Raw genomic sequence first — 22,566 nt, 5'->3', positions numbered from 1 at the left:
TTGTGGCTGGGGATTGAATCCAGGGCCTTGTGTATGTTAGGCAAATGCTTTACCCCTAATCTCCAACCTTAGCTCCTAAAAGGTATGCTTATAGCAAGAATTTTATCTATGAGAAAGTAAAGAAAAATATCTGTATAACCTTGTGGACCATAGTTAATATTTTATGTATGTATTTTGTTATGTCAGTATTTATTAATTGCTTATCAGTCATGCGAATAGTGTGAGGAGATCAAAGAGAATAAGACATTCATATTTCACATTTCTTATAATCTTAAGAACAATATGGCATACAAACAACTATAATAGAAGTAAATGTATAAATTCCAGATACAGTGGTACACTTCTATAATCTCAGAATCTGGAAAGCTAAGGCAGGAGGCCAGCCTGGGCTATATAAGAGAGATCCTGTCTCAAACAATAGTGATAAAGTCTTTTAAAAACCCAAATATGTGTATAAATAATATAAAAGACCTTTGCATTTATTACAGATGCTGGGGACAGAGAGAAGGTTTTAGAATAATATTTGCCTCAAAAGTCATTTAAGCGTCTGAAAGATAGAGACAATTAGAGAAGGCGATGGCATAAATGAAAATAGATAGGGAACGTGTCATAAATTTGTAAGATAAGAATAACCATATTCTGCTTGGGAAAAATTATTAAGAAATAGTGAATGACAGAGATGAGCACTATTAATCATTAACAGATAATAGAAATCTTAAATGCCAAACTCAAAAGTTTGCACTTTGCTCATCTTTGGAGAGACCATGGAATTTTTTTTTTTAATTAAGTCATTTGTATGTGTGTGTCTGTTGGTGTTTTGCTTCTGCAAAAGGCTTTATGCTGGTGGCTGAGGAATTGAAACTGGGTTAGCAGCCTTTGCAAGCAAGTACCTTTAACTGCTGAGCTAACTCCCTAGGCCCCCTTTAAATATTTTTTATGCAGTAAATGTGTTGCTCTTTATAGGAATTAACATTGTGTTGTTTGCATACCTGAGAATAACTTACCATTTCATCATAATACCTCATATTTCTTTGACATTCTACTTTCTGATGTCTTTATGACTTAGGACAGTACCTTTTTTTTTTTGTTTTGTTTTTTTTTTAGTTTTGTAACATTTGTCATTTTGGATTTTGTTTCAACATAAGTTTTGAACAGAACAAAAACATTCAACCTATAGCAGTTACAAAGTCTATTTTGATTCTATAATTATTTGAAACTAAGGTTTAAAATACATGTAATGTCACTGATGTTTTGTTTCTCTGTAAGTTGTTTTTCTTTGGTGTTCAAGTGGTAGCTTCTACTTCATGTAGCAGCTTAAGGTTTGAACCAAGCTTTTAGCTTTATCCAAGTATATGGTCTAAAAAGCCATTTCCCGTGGTAAGATGGAATTGCTAGATTGAAGCTGCAGAGTACTGTTCTTCAGTGCATCTATCTATACAGTTGTTACTAGAAGCATTCCAGGAGTTAAAGCCAAAGGGGAGATAGTGACAAATGGAAGTGGTTAGATTGAGCTGCCAGCTATGATTAGCTTGTCCATACAAAGTCTTTCTGATGTTTTCCCACTTCCTAGAGTGACTTCAGGTACCTATTGGTTCAGTACACACATATCTGGACTATAGCTTTGTGTCTACCAGATTATTAGACATCAGTACACAGTACGTGAGTAATTAACTCAAACCCCCCTGTGTTCAGACCTGAGCTCTATATCATGTTTAATCATAAGTAGAAGAATGCTGGTAAATGCTTAACCCAATTCCCTAACTGCCAAAATGTCTTGATTTTTTTTTAGGGGGGCCTGGGGTTGTCAGTTTCCCAGCACACCATTATATTAGGTCTATATGATGGATATAATATTATAAAAATATACTCTTATAACTATCATATAGGCATAATATTGCATAGATAATATGAAATATGGTAAAGTACATGATGGTTTTGAATGTGAATACCTCTTATAACATGATTCATTAATTTAAAGTGCATATCATTTAATTTTCAATAATGAGTGTTTTAATAAGTGCCTCAAAATTTCTATGATTTAATAATCATATGTCATGGGCCAGTACAGGAATCTTCAATGCACTATTGAGTTAATAAGTACTCTTGAATTTTTGATATTTGCTATGTTATACTTTATATTTTTTTAATCTTTTCTGTAATTCTGTGAAGTTGATGACTTTTGACATTTAATTATTCAAAGAATTAATTTATCCAAAATGTTAGAACACTCTAAAATTCTGATTTAAAGTTGTGGATTTCAAAATTTAGTTTGTATAAGAATCATCTGGAGAGCTTGTTAAAAAAAAACCTACTGGGCCAGGTCAGAAATTCCTGAAGTAGGTTTGTGGTAGACTTAAGAATCTGTATTGTTAGGACATTCTCAGGTAATACTGCACTGGGAATAGCAGCAGCATCAAGCGGAGGCTGACAACTTTTCTATAAAGGGCCAGATGTTAAGTATAGGCTTTCTAGGCCAAGAGGCAAATTCAAGGGTATAAAATAGAAAAGAAAAAATATATATAATAAAAGAAAACAAACAAAGGCAATCTTTTGAACAAATTCAAAATATAACATTAATTGAACACAGTTTATTGTAATACAAAGTGAAAAGACTGGAATTTGTTTAGAAGGATGATCATTTGTAATTTAGTTTTATGGATTTCATTTTTGAAGTACTTTTGTACACAAATAGGTATTGCTAGAAACATGTTATCCCTCCCCCTTTGGCCTCATTGAGGTCCTGTGCATACGAAGCAGGTGGTCTACCACTTAGGGTATATTCCCAGGCCTGCATATGATTTTAATGAGCATATCTATTTTATAGAGGGCATTTACAGAATTCTCTTATATTCTCTTGATTATTTGCCATCTAGCATGCAAATTAACTGCTTCTAGTTAAAGCCTAGGTGGGAACTTATCAACTGGACAATTCAGTGAGATTTGAAACAAGTATTTCCTTTGCACTTGTACTGAGGAATGAAAAGCACTACTGAAATTAGAGTTTGATCCTACAAAATATATTTATTAAAAACTTGTGGGCTAGAGAGATGGCTTAGTGGTTAAGTGCTTGCCTGTGATGCCTAAGGACCCCGGTTTGAGGCTCAGGACCCACGTTAGGCAGATGCACAAAGGGGCACACACATCTGGAGTTGGTTTGCAGTGGCTGAAGGCCTTGGTGTGCCCATTCTCTTTCTCTCTATCTGCCTTTCTCGTTCTGTCTGTCACTCTCAAATAAATAAAAATAAACAAAAAAATTTTTTAAAAAACCTTGTAAGCCGGGCCTGGTGCTGTACGCCTTTAATCCCAGCACTCGGGAGGCAGAGGTAGGAGGATCACCGTGAGTTTGAGGCCACCCTAAGACTCCATAGTGAATTCCAGATAAGCCTGGCCTAGGGTGAGGCCCTACTTCGAAAAACAAAAACAGAACAAAAAAACTTGTATATGCATGGGAGAGCTCATATAAAACAAAAATTGTTACTTATGATTTGAACAGTGCTGTTAAAATGACTTCGTTGTAGTATAACTTCTGCATCTAAAGAGTGTTCTGCCTTGACTTACAGGTCACTTTCATTAATAAATATCAAAAAAATACCCAGTAAAATCTGATTTTCAGAGACTCTTTGGTCATTGATAGTAAAGGCATTTTTGTTCAGAATATCTTATTTGTACCCTGGAGTTAAAAACTCAGTAAAGCTTTGTAACTGCTAGTCCATTGGGCTTCACTGGGGTTGGGGGTCACAAGTGGGGAGGGTGTTCATTTTGTCTCTGGGGATTCATAGAACTGATGATGGTTAAATTTGTGAGTGCAGATTGAAGTATCTTCCTCATAAAAACCTGTTGGTGAATAATAGAATGGAGAATCATAAGCTTCAAGCACCACATATTTTATAAACAAACTTAATAAATTTGCTCAACTAGCCTCTTTTCTGTTTCCCATACATTTTTGCATCCTTAGTTATAATACATCTTAGTAAATTCCACTTCAGGTTGTACTGAATTAGAATTTCCCTAACTTTGGAAACATTTGTGCCTGTTATGGTTCTTCTATGTAAACTCTTCATTGTGATACATTTTTATATTTGTAATTGACTTCTTGGGAAAAAATAGTATTAAAAAATAGTATCTGTTACCTTATTAAAAGCCAGGGAAAACCTCTTAACATACTTTGATGTATCTTTAAATTACACTTTAATATTGTCCCCAATAGCTAGTCTCTATTTTTCTCACTTTTATTTATTATTTTTAAACTATATTTTTGACATGGTCTCATTATGTATCCTAGATAGGCGTTGAACTCATTCTCCTGTCTATGCCTCCAGGGTACAAATAAGGTGTTCTGCATGGCATTACAGGCATGCACCACCATTACTAAGAAGCTTCTCTTAAACAAGTTTTTCTACAAAGATTTATTTGCTTGTTGTAGTCAAAAATAATTAAAGTAACTCCCTATGGGTAAATAGCTACTTGCTTGGGTAAGAAATGTGCCACTTAGACTTCCTTGGTTTGTTCCTTTATTTTTTATGAAGAAATTCTGCTGCAATGAGATACTTTTTAAAAAAATTCCCTTGTTTCTTTGCTGCTTGCTTTTCTGTCAGTTGGGAATGTGATGACTGCTTAGCCTGTTTTTTTTCTAGCATGGTTACGGTGTCATATAATGCAGTGGTTTGCCATACAACTCAGTGGCAAAGTAATCTAAATAGCACTTTAAATGTCTTCAAAGCATGACATTTGAAGTTAAGATAAAAAATATAGTGAGATTACATTGGTTTACTGAATGGTATCCCCGTCATAAGTTGCAAATCACATGAGTCAAACTGTATGGTATTTAACTAAATTATTAAATATCATAGCAACACAGTAAACTATAGACTTTCTCTTTCTTTTTTTTTTTAAATTTTATTTATTTATTTATTTATTTATTTGAGAGCGACAGACACAGAGAGAAAGACAGGTAGAGGGAAAGAGAGAGAATGGGCGCGCCAGGGCTTCCAGCCTCTGCAAATGAACTCCAGACACGTGCGCCCCCTTGTGCATCTGGCTAACGTGGGACCTGGGGAACCGAGCCTCGAACCGGGGTCCTTAGGCTTCACAGGCAAGTGCTTAACCGCTAAGCCATCTCTCCAGCCCGACTTTCTCTTTCTTAACTTGAGGTCTGTGGTTGATTAAAAGCATCAGTATTGAGTGAGCATAGGAAAATAATCAAAATTCAAACTATGATTTCTCTAAAATAAATATTTCTTATGCACCATCATAAAGTCAGAAAATTATAAATTGGAAATATCCATACACCTGTTGCCTTAACATTATGGTCAAAATGAAATGCAGACTTCTGAATAGTCCCAACCTTGTCTGCTTTGGGCCCACTTATTTTTTTTTACATTTTTGTACTCAGTGAATACAGTCAAGTTGGTACCATTGTTAGCCTCCTCCCTGCCCTCTCCCCTCCACGGGGACCCTCCTTGTTGGGGTATATGGGTCATGCATTGTGGAGTTAGCCTTCAGTTTTGGGTAGGAAGAAATGTCTCCGCATGTCATGACCATCAATGTGTGGCTCTGACATTCTTTCCTCTCTCTCTTACACAAATTTCCCTGAGCCATGTTGGGTTCATTTTAGGTGTGCTTCAGTGTTGAGATCCTGGGAGCCTCTGTGTCTCTGGATATCTGGTTTGGCCCACATATTTACCTGGCAAAACTGGTTCCAGTTGAGAAGGAAATCCCTCCTTAAGGCTGGGTGTGCACATACAAACAATCTGAGTAATTAATAAGAAAAAATACCAAGGATTCATTCAAGGAGGTAGGTTAATAGAAATATAATTTTCCTACATTAACAGAAATTACCCTTTCCAACATTTCTGTTGTAGGGCAAAGTTGACTTAGTAATACTGTCTTGATTCATGAAGGTATCTGAATTTACCATATCTGAGATTTCTGTTGCTGCTTTTAAATTACTAAGGACTTAATTGCATTAAAATTGTGGTATAGTTGAATTTATTACCATTTTTGAAAATTAATAAATTTAAAATTAAAGAAGTTGTGACTATCAAGCAATACAACTAGTTAAGGACACAAATATTTACTTGTAGTGATAATCAGTCATATTTAAACTGAATTTTCAGTTGCACAGAATGACATAAGAATTAAGAGAAAAAGAAGCTACATTTTTGCTTTTCTATAAAGTCTGTAGTATATTGGTAAGTTACTTAGGTTCTTTATATACCTATTTCCTGTGTATCTTTAACATAATACCATTACTAAATAGGAACTAAAGAGACTACAAATAAAAATAGAAAGGGGTGGGGGAGTTTATTTCAGGGAGAATTAATATAAGTTATGAAATTGAAGATTCCAAACTCAGTTACCTAAGTAAAGACTTCATTGCTTCAAACTGTGAGCTGCTGTATTTTTCCTTTTTTATTTTTGGATTTGGTACACTAAGTACCTTTTCTAGTGAATATGGTGGCATGGTATTTAAGAAGGTCATCAGAGTACAGTATGATTGCTAAATTGTTTCTGAGGGTTATTGTTTTGGTATACCTTGGAAAGAATCTACTAACATATAAGCTTATATTTTAATTATCTATAAAATAATTTTAAATGACAACATAATGTTAAATTATTTAATTTAAATTTTAATTTAAAAATTACATAAAAAGAATTTCATAAAATTATTATGCTACTTTTTTATAACCAGAGCAAAGTAAAACAGGAAACATACTTATATAGAAAATTGCTTTCAAAGCTGTGAGAAACCAACACCATTTTAGATCTTTTTTCATATCAGAAACTTGTCAGATCTGAAAATGTATTTCCTTAATTAAACTCTGGGAATATGCTTCTGTTCAAAGATTGCCCAGGTAATCATAATATGAAAGGTGAAATTGATCATTATGCAAAAGACTTACATTAATGTATGCATGCTTCATACTACTATAAATGTTCATTTACTTACAGAAAATTAAAAGATGCAAAGCTAGAGAGAGTGCAGTAGGTAAAGCACTTACTTTCCTTGCAAATTTGAGGACTTGAGTTTGCAAGAACTCACTTAAAAATCCCAGGTGTGGTGCTTTGCATTTGTAATCCCAGCACTGGGGAAGCAGAGACAGGCTGATCCCTTGTGCTCACTGCCTAGCCAGTGTAGCTTAATTGGTGAGATCCAGGCCAGTGATAGACCCTGTCTCAGAAAAAGGTGTTCTAGAGTAATGATGCCAGAATTGCCTTCATGTAGATGCACACTGACACACGCACCTGTGCATGTGCACATGCAGGTATGCTTCAAAAATTACCCAGTCCCAGAAAGCCAAGCGCCACATGTTCTCTCTCATATGTGGATCCTAGCTACAGATGATTGGGCTTCTGCCTGAGAATGAAAATACTTAGTAGCAGAGGCCAGTAAGTTAAAAAGGAGACATAAAGGGAAGAGAAAGGAAGGGAGGAGGGTACTTAATAGGTTGATATTGGGGCTGGAGAGATGGCTTAGCCGTTAAGCGCTTGCCTGTGAAGCCTAAGGACCCCGGTTCGAGGCTCGGTTCCCCAGGTCCCACGTTAGCCAGATGCACAAGGGGGCGCATGCGTATGGAGTTCGTTTGCAGAGGCTGGAAGCCCTGGTGCGCCCATTCTCTCTATCTCCCTCTATCTGTCTTTCTGTCTGTCACTCTCAGATAAATAAATAAAAATTAAAAAAAAAATAGGCTGATATTGTATATATGTAAGTATAATGATTGTGATGGGGAGGTAATATGATGGAGAATGGAATTTCAAAGGAGAAAGTGTGTCGGGGGGAGGGAGGGCACTAGCATGGGATTTTTTTTATAATCATGGAAAAAGCTAATAAAATTTTTAAAAAAAGATGGTACATAAAAAATTACTCTAAAATGGAAAATCAGAACAAAGATAAGAATGTATATGAGCTGATTTAAGTTGCTTTTAGTTGCAAAAATGCATTTTTGGAACGGCTTGCATGATATTGAGTAGCAAGAAAGAGTAGCAGCTATCTATTATGTCACATTTCTGGCTTTTATATGGTTTGTACAAACATCGTCAGTCAAATCAGAAATACTAGACAAGATTATCTTATTAGGCCTTACAGAAAATGACACTAAATGGTATTAATAGTCACATTTTCCACGTTTGAAAAGCTTAAGCTCTAGCTGTAGATAAGGAATAAAATCAATGAAATGAATAATAGAAACATGAGCCATAATTTTAATTCTCAAGAGAAAACACATTTTTCTTAAGAATTTAAGTAAGAGGATAGATCACATTTACATTTTTAGCACCTAGTATAGTTTCTCTGGCATGTAAAAATTTTAATTTTTGATCTATAATTTTTTCTTAGAATTTTATTTGAATTACACGTCTACTGAAAGCCAGAGTGTGATTCTAATTGGTATCCCTTGAGATATGGCAGAAACTGTCCCCTGGTATACTTACTGTTGTTTTTTTTAGGTCACATGTTCAGATACACAGAGTTGTTACCTAGTAGAACTAGCTAACATGATTGGATAAATTCATTTTGAAAGAGTTTACATCTGTATGAAGCAAAAGATGTTCTTTATTTTGCACAGTTCTGTACAAGGTTTCTGAGAGTCTCTCTTAACTGTGCAGATGTTGGTTGCCTGTCCAATAGAGAGAACCTGTACTTGGAAGACACTTCTAGATTTATTCCAACATTGACACTTAATCTAAGCAAATTATTCTTCTGAATTCAAGTCTCTGATGTTATAAAAGATGATAGTACTTACTTCACAGGAAAGTTGCATGTATTAGATAAAGTAATAACTATGTACATGCTAACTTCTACTTTCAAGGCTGAAACTATAATCATTTTGGAAAACTTTACCTTGCATTCAGAAATAAAATCAAGTGAAGTGAATAATGTTTTATTAATTTACTTATGTCTTTTTTGAGACAGGGTCTCATTTAGTCCAGCTGGCTTTTAACTCACTATCTAATCAAGGCTGGCCTTGAACTCCTTATTTTCCTGGCTTTACTATTTTAACCATGAAATGGACATTGTTATTACATAAGAATTATATTTTCCAAAGATGGGCACATATTTCTTGTACCACATGATCTTCTAAAACTTGCTATCTCCCATTGAGAGTTAGAATCTAATTCTCTTGTTGAATCTGAATATAGTTATGACTTGATTGTACCTAGTGGAATATAGCAGAAGTGGTATTTTGTGACTTTCTTGTCCTGGACATGAAAGGTAATGCTACTTCATGTTTGTTGGTTGGAACACTAACCTGTTTGGAGCTCTGCCATGCTTTAAGAAGCCACAATTTGTGGAAAAGTATAAGGTGTCAGATCTTAGGTCAACAATCATAGTCTTCAAGTCTTTCCTGTCCAGTCACTAGCATGAGTGATTGAACCACCATATGGTTGAAATGATAGTGCAGACTCAGCCATCAAGGCATTCAAGAGTCACCAAAGCCTGTGAGATGCCTTATGGAGGGCCCAGACTTTATAGAGTAGAGGAGCAATTCACATATACTCTGGGAATTCACATGTTTTGTTAGCATAATGAAATGACTTTTGTTTCCTGCCAGTCAGGGTAATTTGTTAAATAACAATTGGAACAGTTTCTCAGTAGAAATAGATTGCTTCTAAACTTTATCATAATAAGAACTACCTGATGAATAAATATTTATTGTGCTTTGGTATAGTTTAAATGAAGATCACCTAGTACCGAAGAGTGCCTACCTAGTAAGAACCATTCCCTATTTGGCTTCTTTACTTGTTTCTTGTTCTGACAGTAATTCCCTTGCAGAACAACTAGGAAAGAAATATGTACATTGAAACATTGCTGCAGGTTTTACTATAGCCTTAATGGTAAAATTTGCCAGTTTAGAATGAAAAATGTCACTCAGTACTCTTCATCAAGACAGTCCCCATTAATATTTACATATTTTTATTTAAATGCAAGAGCCTAGTAAAACATTTTAGAAGTGAAAAAAACTAAGTCAGTTGTGGTGCCACACACCTTTAATTCTAGCACTTCGGAGGCAGAAGTAGATTTACAGTGAGTTTGAGCCACCCTGAGACTATATAGTGAATTCCAGATCAGCCTGGGCTAGAGTGAGACCCTACCTCCAAAAAAAAAAAAAGCCAAAAAACAAACACAAAACTATACTAGTCTGATTGAAAAAAATGTATTGTTATTCCTGAGCTGATTTTAATGTTTGTCTTATGTAATACCTACTTGAATCAATCATGCCTACTGTGTTATTTGTAAGTTTAGTTTTGTCTAATCTCTCTTGTCTGTTTTTTTTTTTTTTTTTTGAGAAGGCATGTTCTAGAGTGTGGGACAGAACTTGAAGGCAACATATCTTTTATTCTTGAATCTTAACTGTCAGGAGCCAATGGATCATAAGCAGACACTTGTATTAGTTTCCTGGAGGAGTAGAAGCTCATAATTAAGACACTAAGTCCAAGATCAGTGTACTTACTTACCTGAGCAACTAAGTGGAGTATGAGAGTAGAGACAAATAAAATAGGGCTTGAGATTGGGAAACATGGGGTAATGGAATCAACTAATCAGACATTATTCTGAAAGAATTGTAGTGATGGAATTCCTACTATAACATCTTAGGATGGCATGCAAGCATGTTACAGATATGAGGATCTAGAACAGGGCAGATACGTATTTCAGGTAGTAGTTTTGTATTTGGATAGTTTCACTGTTGTGAAAACAGTAGGTACAAGTGAAGTTGAAAGTGTTTATTTAGGTTTTTTTTTTTTTTTTTACAGCATCTTGTAGAGCTACTTATGTATAGAAGCCATGTCAAATTTCAATATAGAACCTGTTTGTAAGTGGCAAATTACATTACCCCAAGAGTGTTCTGATAGAGTTCTAGGCTTTTTAAGTTGTCTTAAAATGCCTGAGTCTTGACCACTATTTGATATAGGAGCATCATAAATCTTTTCATTTGTGGACTGTGGAGATGAAATTATCTTAGTATTTTCCTTGTTCAGTTGTCAAAGAATTAATCAAAGCTGGTCTTATTGTGAATTACTATGTAATTAAGAAAAAAAGCAATGTAATAATTTATTAGTAATTTCTATCATGTTATATGCCAGACTGTATTTGTCAACAGTTAAGATAGTGAAATAATTTTTGTACTCTGAGTAGGCCTTTGGGCATGATTGACATTAAACTTAACTCCTGGTCTTCTGGTTTAATATTGCAGTTGTGAAGATAACAAGTAGATCCTCAATGCTCTAATCACACTTGACTAGTAAGATGACAGTATTTCTCGTTCAAGCTAAAATAGACTTTTAAATACATTTATGAGTGAATGAGGGCTGTGTCTATCACTCAGGAACTACAGTTGATTGAGCCAAAAGCTCTGGATTCGAGCCTCACCATGACAAAAGAAAGAATAAAAAGCAACTGCTCAGAAAGTTTAAAAATTGAATTTCTCAAATGTCAAGAGACATGGCTCAACAGTTAAAAACACTTGCTTGAAATACCAGGAAAAGAAACTTTTTAGTGCCTAAAGTCATTACTTTTAGTATATGTTAATATTTTACATGACAGTTTGTATTGTAATCTGTAATAGAAGATGCAAGTGCGGATAACTGAAAAACTAATGTTAGACTAATGTTAGAATGTCAAGATTTATTATGTTTCCACTTTAGAGAGTGTATGATGAAAGAATTTTCTGTTGGAAATATAATAAGTTTTGTTTATATAGAACTGTCAAACTAATAAAAAATACAGGAAAATTAGAACTATCAAATTCTGTAAAAATATATTTCTAAATCATTAAGTTAATAAAATTTTGGAATTCAGTTACCTCATATAGAGTTCATATTACATTGTTTATAGGAGAGGTTGATTAAATTCACCTAAAGCTTTATTTTATATAAAATCTTAGTCTTGTCTAAAGTGATAATTGAGTCTAAAGTGCTAAGATACACAGTTACAGTCAACTTACTGAATGAAAGATATATCCAGTTAATAGGTAATGTAGAGGTCTCAGTACTATGCACAAATACCTAATAATCCAAGGGAGGAAGGCTTTATTTTGGTTTACAATTTGAGCCCATCATGGTAAGGAAGTAATGTAGGCATACCGCATCTGTCATCAGAGAAAGGAACGCTGCTAGTTCTTCACTTGCTTTCTCTTTTTTATTTGGTTCAGAAGCCTAGTCCCTGGGACTCAAGGGCGAGCCTTCCCTCCTTAGCTAAACCTCTGTAGAAATCTCCCAGACATGGCTAAGAGTGTGTCTTAGGTGATTCCAAATCATGTCAAAGCAGCAATCAAGATTAGCCATTATCTATATGAAGTTTCAGTATTATTGCAATGTTAAAGCATATGAATAAGTATAGTATATGTTAAGGCAGTAAATAAGCGTAGTCCAGATGCATGCACCACCATGTGTATCTGGTTTATGTGGGTACTGGGGAATCGAACTTGGGTCCTTTGGTTTTGCCAGCAAGCACCTTAACAACCAAGCCATCTTTTTAGCCAAACACCTACTTTTGTTTAAAGATGTCTTTTCTATGTCATGTGTGTATATGTGTACCCACTAAACATATAAACATTTAGTATGTAGTTACATTTCTGTTATACTAAAGTTCTGTGGAATTTAGTAATTAACACTAATTTAAAGAAGGTGGCCCATTTCCATTAGCCTTTCTTTTAAAAAACAAGTAAAAGATTAAAAATTATATTAGCTTTTCTTTTTAGTATTCAGGATTCTTATTTTCTGACCAAGCAGTAATTATAATGGTGACAATAAATTGTTACATTTTCAATATTATTTCCACACTCATTTTTTTTTCCTAGCAGATATTTTGGCAAAAAGCACCTCTGGCACCATTAGTAATTAAGAGAAGCATAATTGATTTTTTTACTTTTAATGTTTTTTTTTGTTAATACTTTTAATTTAATTTAATTTATTCATTTGACAGAGAAACAGGGAGAGAGAGAGAGAGAGGGAGGGAGGGAGAGAAAGGGAGAGAAAATGGGCATGCCAGGGCCTCCAGCCGCTGTAAACAAACTCTAGATGCATGCGCCCCTTTGTGCATCTGGCAAATGTGGGTCCTTGTAGGCAAATGCCTTAACCGCTAAGCCACCCCTCCAGCACTTGTTAGGACTTTTTCATACATGTACATAATGTATTTTGATCATAATCTCTTCCTATTACTTCCTTTCATTCCCCTCTTCCATCCTGCCCTCCACCCAGGTCTACTAAACTTCTTTCCAATTAGTCCTTCTATTTTGATGTCTTTTTTTCCCCACCTCCATCATCAGTGGCATAATGTTGATGGGCCCAGTATTATGCACATCTTGTTCAGGTAACAGCTGCTATAAGGTCATGAATACAGCCATTTCTTGGTATCCAGTAGATAATGTTCCAAGTACTCCTTCCTTTCTTCCCACTACCTCTTCCCCAGTGTTACCTGAGTCTTGCAGTGCAGGGCTTGGGGGTGTAATAGAGATGTTACCTTTAGTGCTGAGCACTCAACTGTCACTTCTCAGCACTTTGTTGTTTTGAGTGTCCCAAGTAGTGACCACCATCTGTGTTGGATTGTGAAGTCAGTTTCCTCCTTGGTGCAATGTGTATGGACTTGTCCCAGTAGTATAGGTTGGGCAGCAATTTAGGCCAGCTGGTCTGAATGTTGGGGGTGTCCTTGGCTTCTGCCATCTCCAATATTGTTCCAGGTGCTGGCATGTGGAGGGAGAAGAAAAAGGAGCATACTGTCTGGAGGTATTCCTGAGCTGCTCAACTTCTCACCATTGTCCTATCCTTCAGGTTCTTTTGGTTTTGTAGGGCCAGTGGGAGTGGGGAGAAGCCTTTCCCTCTTCACAGGCTCTAGCTGGCTTCTGCTGGGCAAGATGGTTGCTCAAGGAGAAGCACAATCTGGCAGGCTGAAGCCTATCATGCTGATTAGCAGCAGCTCCCTTCTGCTTTGGAAGAGTGGGGGCCTCTTCTCCTGCCTTAATAAGTTCCTTACAGATCTTGACTCTTGCTCGTAAAGAGTGAAAAATTATGTGTTGTAAATTATTTTGTATATCCCCCATTTCTTTGGTGAGGATCCTGTTCTGCCATCGTAACTGAAAGCTTTTCTTCCTGTTTTATTATTTATTTATGTATTGAGTATGTTCGTGTGTGCGCGCACACATACATGCAATCTCCATCCCCAGGGACTTGTGGTGGGTGGAAGCAATATTAAGAGCAAAAGAGAAAGTCCTCTATGTTAATTCAACATGAGTTTAGTTAACTACTGACCATTGGAATGATAGTTTGACTATTTTCTTGCTTGGTTTAAACATTAGAAAAGAAGGGAGAGCATGATCTATATTTGCTGATAAGTAAATGCGTAGAAAATCCAGGAGACATTAAAAATTCATTAAGTATGAGAATTTGGAAGATGGCTGAACATGTGATCATTATGCATATCTTTTTTCCTCTACACATGTCTACCTACACATAGATATGGGAAAATTGCTTAAATCTCACTAATGATAAAATCCTGTGCTGGACGGACTTAAGATATGTTTCTGTGATTGAGCATATGCCTAGTATGCACAAGGCTCTGGATTTGATTCCCCAGCTATGAAGGAGATGAAAAACATGTATAGCTAGCATAGTTCCCGGATCTGAATAAAAGCAGAAAATGTTACTGAAGTGAAGACCCAACATAAGATTGGAACAAAATTAAACGTGTATAGCAGTGGAAGGGTAGGCTTAGTAATTAAAATACAAATGTTCCTAAAATTATAATGTATTTAATATAATTCCAGTCATAAACCCAGGAGGGCTTTTATTCTTTTGTTTGCATATTTATTTGTTCATTCAGTCATTCACTCTGGAGTGCTTAGTTGAAATGATGTGTGGACCAAAAAAAAAAAAGAAAAATCAAGCCAGGTGTGTGGCACACACCTTCAATCCCAGCACTCAGGAGACAGAGGATCGCCGTGAGTTCAAGACCACCCTGAGACTACACAGTGAATCCCAGGTCAGCTTGAGCTAGAGTGAGACCATACCTTGAAAAAAAAAAAAATAAACCAATAAAAATCCAAATAGCTAAAAATGCTGGCAGTGATATGAACTAGCCTGATCATACTCTGCAACATAGGACACTCAGTCGATGTGATTATATTTGTGTAGTATTAGTGTAAGAACAAAGATTACTATCTGAAGACGTACCTAAGGAATATGTTTTGGGGCCTGGGGAGCTGGCTCTGTGGGAGAAGTGCTTAGTGCACAAACATAAGTACCTGAGTTTAGATCCCCATAACCTACTACATAATGTTGGGTTTGGTAGCATGTATCTGTAATCCCAGTGCTTTTCCTCCAGTGAGATAGGAGGTAAAGACAGAATTTCCAGAACCTCATGTGCCATCTAGCATAGCAAACATAGTGACGAACAAGAGAACTGCCTCAAGGTGGAGGTGAGGACCAGCATCTAAGTAGTCCTTGGACCCTATGTAAACACATGGCATACATGTACTGACACACATTCACACACATAACACAAGTAGACATGGCAATCATACATGTACACACAGATTTTCAAAATATATATTTATGTGTATGAGACAGGTAGTAATTTAGTGAATAACGGATGAAGTATTAACTGTTGACATGTAAGAAAATGAGTAAACTCCAATCTTAGACCATATTAAATAAGTACAAAGGCTTACAACATCAAAAGGTAAGGCTTTGGCTGAGTAGCATTTCTTGACTATAGCTAGTAATCCAGATGGTATAAAAGAAAATTAGGGGAAAGTATCAAAGTTTTGAAACCAGTAGATTGATTTTAGTGAAAAGGATATAGATGACAGACAAGGTTAATGTTCATACCATATCACAAGAACAGAATGACAAGCTTACTTGAGCATTAGGCAGAGATCATGGATAAACACATTGCTTTTATAAGAAGTCAAATTTCAATACCCAATAGATGTGAGAGGCACTGACATAGTGGTTAAAGAAGTGAAAGTTAAAAATAAACCCATCAGACTTTTAGGAAGTAGAGTGCTGTAATACTTATTCTTAGCCAAAATATTGTGGGAAAGAATACTTTCAGTGAATAGCTGAAGGGAAAATGAAATTTCACAAGTCTTTTCTGTAAAGCCATTAGCCAACAAGGTGCCCATCCATATAGTACAATTGGAGAGTATAGGTTAACAGTGTTAAAAAATATGCTTGATAGATTAGGTATATTGATAAAGAATGACCCTGGAGATGCTAAGGAAGAGGAGAAGACCTCAGTAGGATGGATGGCCTTGGAGGTGGGCAACATGCAGACTGAAACTTGAGAGAGATGCCAGGGTCAGTGTTGGAGATGGGGTGCATGGTATGCAGAGTGAAGAAGCAAGATAACTTTTTTTAAAGATAACTTTGATAGAGAGCAAGTTGGGGGAGATTTAATTTAGAGAGAAACTGATGTATTTAGTTTTGGACCTGTTCAGTTGTTCCTGATGGTGAAATATATAAGAAAACAGGGTTAAAGGCATGAAAGCTTATATCTGTAGCCATGAGTAGTTAAATCATAGTTCTTTATTGACTCACACGTGTAGTACCTTACTCTGTTTTGTAATTTTTAGGGATATATTTTATTTTTATTTGAGAGAAAAGAGGGAGGGAGAAAGAGAGAGAATGGGCGTGACAAGGCCTCCATCCACTGCAAATGAACTCTAGGTGCATGCACCCCTCCTTTTGCATCTGGCTTACGTAGTCCTGCTTGTAGGTCCTGGAGAGTGGAACCGGAGTCCTTTGGCTTTGCAGGCAAGTACCTTAGCAGCCAAGCCATCTCTCCAGCCCTTTGTTTTGTAATTTTGAGCTATTTATTTTTACCTATTTTACTTTATAGATATGTTATCTTTAGATATTTTAAAGTATCCTCTAGTATGGTCTAAAATATAGTCATCTACAAGTATATACTTTTTAAGTATAGTGTGGAAACAGTAGGGCAGATGGGTTGAAAACAAATCTGTACTGGTGTTTTGGTTTGAATTGAATCTTTGCTGTGTGATTTGGGGGACAAATCATTTTATTTATAAACTATATATGTATGATGAAACAGTAACACATTCTACTTCAGGGTTTGTGCAGAAGAAATAAAAATACTATCTAGGTGGGTAAAATGAGCACAGTAAGAGTTCCTTAAGTGCTACCTGAAATTTGTGCCAGCCAGGTAAGGCAGCATACTTAAACATATAGCAGCATTCATACATCTTAGTTGGTTTTATAATGTGTTGACTGATCATTTTGATATATTGCTATAATTTCACTAACATTCTCTTATTTTCCTCTTTCTTGTGATAATTAGTTTCTTATAAAATACAAGCTTAGGTATCTATTATTCCTAATGTGTTTTAGAATGCTAATATCAAGTATATCTGATGTATAATGCTTCTGCTTATCTAAAGATACATGTGGATATAGACTTTGAAGAAAATTGGTTTCTCAAAACTATTATATCCCTCCCAAGAAAATAAACATTAAACCTTGGTAGTGAACAGTAAGTTGGGATTGTTAATAAAGAGTAGGCTTAGGCCGGGCGTGGTGGTGCACACCTTTAATCCCAGCACTTGGGAGGCAGAAGTAGGAGGATTGCCGTGAGTTCAAGGCCACCCTAAGACTACATAGTTATTTCCTGGTCACCCTGGGCCAGATGAGACCCTACCTCAAAAAAGAAACAAACAAAAAAAGAGTAGGCTTAGGATTATTACATTAGTCAAAAGTTTGTTTTTTTTTTTAACCAGGAATAGCTAATATTTAGTATTGTTAATATTTAGTATTATTTGATATATTTTTTTACTTTAATTAAATCATCTCTCACTTTTTTGGGATTCCATCATATTTTAACAATTATCATGAGCCAGCAGTTTTAAAGTACTCTTAAAATATGTGCCATTGGTGAGGATTTTGCTGAGTATTAGAGCACTGTGAGAATTATACCACAGACAAAAGAAGAAAACAGGGGGTGGTGGAACAGGGCCATGTACAAAGTACAAAAATGTGAAAAGAAATGTGTGCCTTGAGTGAAGATCCTTTTAGGGCTTTCATTATAATTTGTTTAGTAGCATTATCTTACTTTTTCACTATGTTGATTTTTTTTTTTTTTTTTCTGAGAATGACCATTTCATGGCGATGGTGAATTAAAAACTACTGATGCTTTAGACAGCCAGATACTAGTGCCAGGTTGTACTAGTAATTATGATATTCTTCACCGTCACATACTTAAAAGTCTTTTTGAAACCATTTTAAGAATATAAACAGAACCTTGAATGAGATGTTCTACAGGATGAAATCAGAAGTATGCCTAAAACACATCCATTGCATTGTGAAATACCATTGTTGTGAAGAAATGTACTTGTACAATTGTTTGAATTGTGAACTGTTAGGAAATCTTTCTTAAGGAGTATCTTTTATTTTCCATTTGAAAGAACTAAGGGTGTCTTTGAATATGTTGATTTAACAAACATTTTCTAATGAATATATTTTGTCACTTACGGGAAAGCTTACCATTTTGTTGAAGGTGATAAGGTGTAGTTTTCAAGACAATAGTGAAAATGTGGTGAAATTTGAATTACCTTAAAATGGACAGGTTCCAAAAACTGAATAAACTCATTTTAAATTTTAAAATAAAAAAATAACATGTGATAATTTGAAACAATTCAATGAGATATGTCAACATTTGGGAGATAGACATAATTCAGTGACTAATATCTGTGTGTGTGTATATATGTGTATATGTGTATATATACATATGTGTATGTGTGTGTGTGTATACACACGCGCATTGGTTTTTGAGGTAGGGTCTCACTCTAGCTCAGGCTGACCTGGAATTCCTGTGTACGCTCAGGGTGGCCTCGAACTCATGGCAATCCTCCTACTTCTGCCTCCTAAGTGCTGGGATTAAAGGCGTGCGCCACCATGCCCAGCTATATTTTTGTTTTTTAAAGGTATGGTGTCATTAGCCTAGGCTGATGTGGAACTCATTCTACAGAATGGCCTCAAACATATGGCAATCCTCCTTCCTTAGCCACCCAAGTGTTGGGACTAAAGGTGTGTGCCATCATGCTTAGGTAGGAACTAATATTTTTAAGTGACCAGTGAGTGTGTAAATATCTTGCATGCACAAGGGATCTAAAGTACAGGGACCAGTGAATTTTATAGTAATAGTGGAAATGTTCCTAGATATTGGCTCAGCTTTCTGTTGCTGCTAGCCTTTAAAGTAATACTACTGCTTAAGTTTGGGATACTGGCATAGAATATTTGCCATTATCTGAGGTTCTAAAATATTTCCATGTTTTCCAGCTCTATATGTGTACATATATGTGAAGCATATCTTCCCCCATCTGCTCAGTCACAACAACACATTGTGCAAGACTGCACACAGAACAGGAGAGCCTTGTACTCTATTGCTGAACCACATGTTATAACATGTTATAATGAGACTTACAAAGCTGTAAAACAATGCCACTGTTCTAATTTCTTTGTTTTGGCAATATTTTTCATTAAAATGTTCATTATATTTACAATTATTGTCTTTAGGTGATTTATAAAAGGCAACTTTAAAAGTCTGTTTTATTTTTTAATGTAGTAGATAGAAGTGATACGAAATAATGCTCCTTATGATCCTCAGTAAATTTTTAAAAGTCAAAGAATTTATGCGATTTTTTATGGTCTAGGAGAATCAACAGATAATTTAGGAGTATAACTTCATTATCCAAAGTATATGTATTTTGCTTAAAGCAGTACTTTATGGAATATTTTTCAAATGTTAATGTTTAAAGTAGGTTTTATAGATATACTTGGTATTATTTGAAGCCATTACCTTGAAACTTTTCTAAACCTTCATTTTCATATTATGTCTTTAAAATACAAGAATATGGCTGGGAAAATACCTCAGCATTTAAAGGCACTTGCTTGCAAAGCCTGTTGGCCTGCATTCAGTTCCCCAGTACCCACATAAAGCCAGATGCATGAAGTGGCTCATGTGTCTGGAGTTCATTTGCAGTGGCAAGAGACCCTGCTGTGCCCATTCTTTTTCTTGCTACTCACAAGGCAAAATATTAAAAATAAAATTAAAAGAGTAGAAAAAAACTGTGTTTTTGTTGGTTTCTGGCTGGTACTTTTATTTCAGAAATAAGCTTTGAAATGGTTAAGTGAACTTTGAAGTGGTTAAAATAGTTATTTCTGGATAACTAGAATAAGTATTCAAAACAGTAATCATCTAAACTGTTACACAGGTTTCTTTTCATTTGCCGAAGGCTTCGAAAAGATTCTCTATCAAAAAAACCCACAAAATGTCATAAAGAGAAGTAGTACTGTATGGAGGGAGAGTGTTCCAAATCAAAGTCGTGAAGCAGTTCTTCATTACACTCTCCACTTACACACAAGACAACTGGTTTTGCTTTGCTTTTATATGTTTGGTCTGAGAGGGAGGGAATGCACGAAGTTCACAGCTTTAGAGGAAAAACTACTATGTTGATTTCAGTGTGCACCACAAACTGGCTTTTATGACAAGGCTGCTAAAGCTCAGAGGTGAGGAAGCAAGGATGTGTTTAATTAGATGTCCAAAATATGCAATAAGCTTCTACAAATATATTATTCATATACTTGAAAATAAACAAGCCTCATGCTTTGAAGTATCTTATCTTGAAAATAAAGACACTTTGTTTTTAGGAGACTTAAAAGTCAAACTCACATACATATAATTCCACCAGGGATTCTCAGTATGAACATTCTGAACTGTTCTGACAGTGGAAGGAGACGTGGAGAGCAGAGGGGAAGAACTGCTCAGCACGATTCCAGTGCTATACCCCAAACACTCAAAAACCTCTACACCCCTTAAAACATTCCCCATGTCTCAAAATATACAGAATCACTTAGTTGCTAATGTAAATTAAAAATACTTAAATTCTCATACAAATCTTAGCTTTCATATCCATTAATGCATTTTTATTCAAGCACTACAGTTATAAATTTATGTGCTTACTTGAGAGAGAACTACTGAATTTATTCTCCAGAAGGGGATGGATCACACTACTTGAACATGAAAGCTGCTTATACAGAGTATTTTGACTTATTTGCCTCCACTAAACAGCAATACATCCAGTGCAGCAGACAGCTGTGCACAAGTTGTCCTTTCATTTCTTTTCTGTTGCTTCCAGTTGCTAGCATAGCTATGACTCACATAAATATATTTAATGTATCCGTGTAGATTCCCAACATCGAGTTGATGAGATCACATTTGTGAAGTTCCATATGCTGGTGTTTCTGCACATCTGATCACTTTCTGAGTGTCATACAAAAGGAACATGCTGAAAAGGACTAGCCCACCATACATTGCCACTGAGTACAGAGTGGCACCAGCCACTGTGAAAGGTGTAAGGAACATAGATCCCAATGAGGACACAAGGGTGACACCTATGCCCACTCTGAGAGGTGCCCCCATGTTCAGAAACTTCTCACTGGGTACACACATGGCTATGGTAGAGACACCTCCCACAATGCCAGCAGTATACCATGCAGGTCTGAGGAGCTACAGACCTCCTATGGTTGCCATGGGAGCCACCACTGCACCTGTCAAACCAGAATGCAACATCCAAGCAAGATTCTTTGGTCCTAGGCTAGGCTTATATGATAACAACTGTACTAGCAATTCAGCTCCAATCATGGCTGCAGAAGTTGCACCAATTGCTACCTAAGAGCCTCTCATCATAAAGTTCATGAGCCCAGGAGTTCTGGTCTCTGCCCAGGCAGATAAAGCTGTTAAACCAGTACTTCCTGCTAAGTCCATATAAGTAAAATGAAATCTATTATTCACATATTGAGGCCAAACTACAGCCTTTTTAATAGCTCCAATCTCATTAGACATGCTCCAAGCTCAACAGCTGCCCTTCCAGCCACAAACCACCTTCCCATCTGATAAATTTTAAATATTTTTCCATTGATGGTGCAAATGCTGCTTGTTTCCGTTCTTGAGCAGTTTTCCCACGGTGGATCCCAGTTCTTGTCTTGGTGGCATATTCCCTTCTGGGTGTCAGAAGCCAATGATTCTTTGTGATGGAATTCTTCACAATGGGAGAGGCCTAGGTGAAAGTTGGGTGGAAAATCTTGGAAGGTAGTGTCTGGAGACACAAAAACCTTGCAGCCAGCATGGTGATACACACCAGGTTTGCCAAGCAGATCTGAGTTGCTCAGTTCCCAGTCACCTCAGCCACATGGCCACCCTTCCAGCCTGTGAAACCCCGAGTGTGCATCCCAAACTGTGTTTTTTATGAATAACTTTCCTAGTTATGTGGTTCTTAACAATGATATAAGAATATTGAAATAGATGTTCTGTGATAATCTTTAATGTTCCTGGTATCATCATTATTTATAGTGCATATTTCATATTTGTTCAACGGACAGTTTTATTTTAAAATTTGCAATAGTGCAGTCTGGTGCCATTTGGAATGTGTGGAGGTCAGTTCAGTGTGATGGAAGCCTTTTGCTTATTAGTGGTACCTGGTTATTCCTTTACCATGTATATCCTTTCAATATGTGATGTCATAAATTCAGTGAATTTTTTGATATTTATGTTTTCTG

At 35.9% G+C, this 22,566-nt stretch overlaps 1 protein-coding gene and 1 pseudogene across 5 annotated transcripts in view; one reads left to right on the top strand and one right to left on the bottom strand.

The window, feature by feature from the left end:
- The window catches only part of Rap1gds1 (Rap1 GTPase-GDP dissociation stimulator 1), a 149,563-nt gene that overhangs the window by 2,538 nt on the left and 124,459 nt on the right, over window positions 1–22,566 (top strand). The window lies entirely within an intron of this gene.
- LOC105944243 lies at window positions 21,040–22,136 on the bottom strand (annotated as a pseudogene).

Source organism: Jaculus jaculus, chromosome 2, assembly GCF_020740685.1.
Source record: "Jaculus jaculus isolate mJacJac1 chromosome 2, mJacJac1.mat.Y.cur, whole genome shotgun sequence".
In the NCBI taxonomy this organism is placed as follows: Eukaryota; Metazoa; Chordata; class Mammalia; order Rodentia; family Dipodidae; genus Jaculus; species Jaculus jaculus.
Note: the sequence above shows the minus strand (reverse complement) of the source record. Positions and strands in the feature narration are given on the sequence as shown.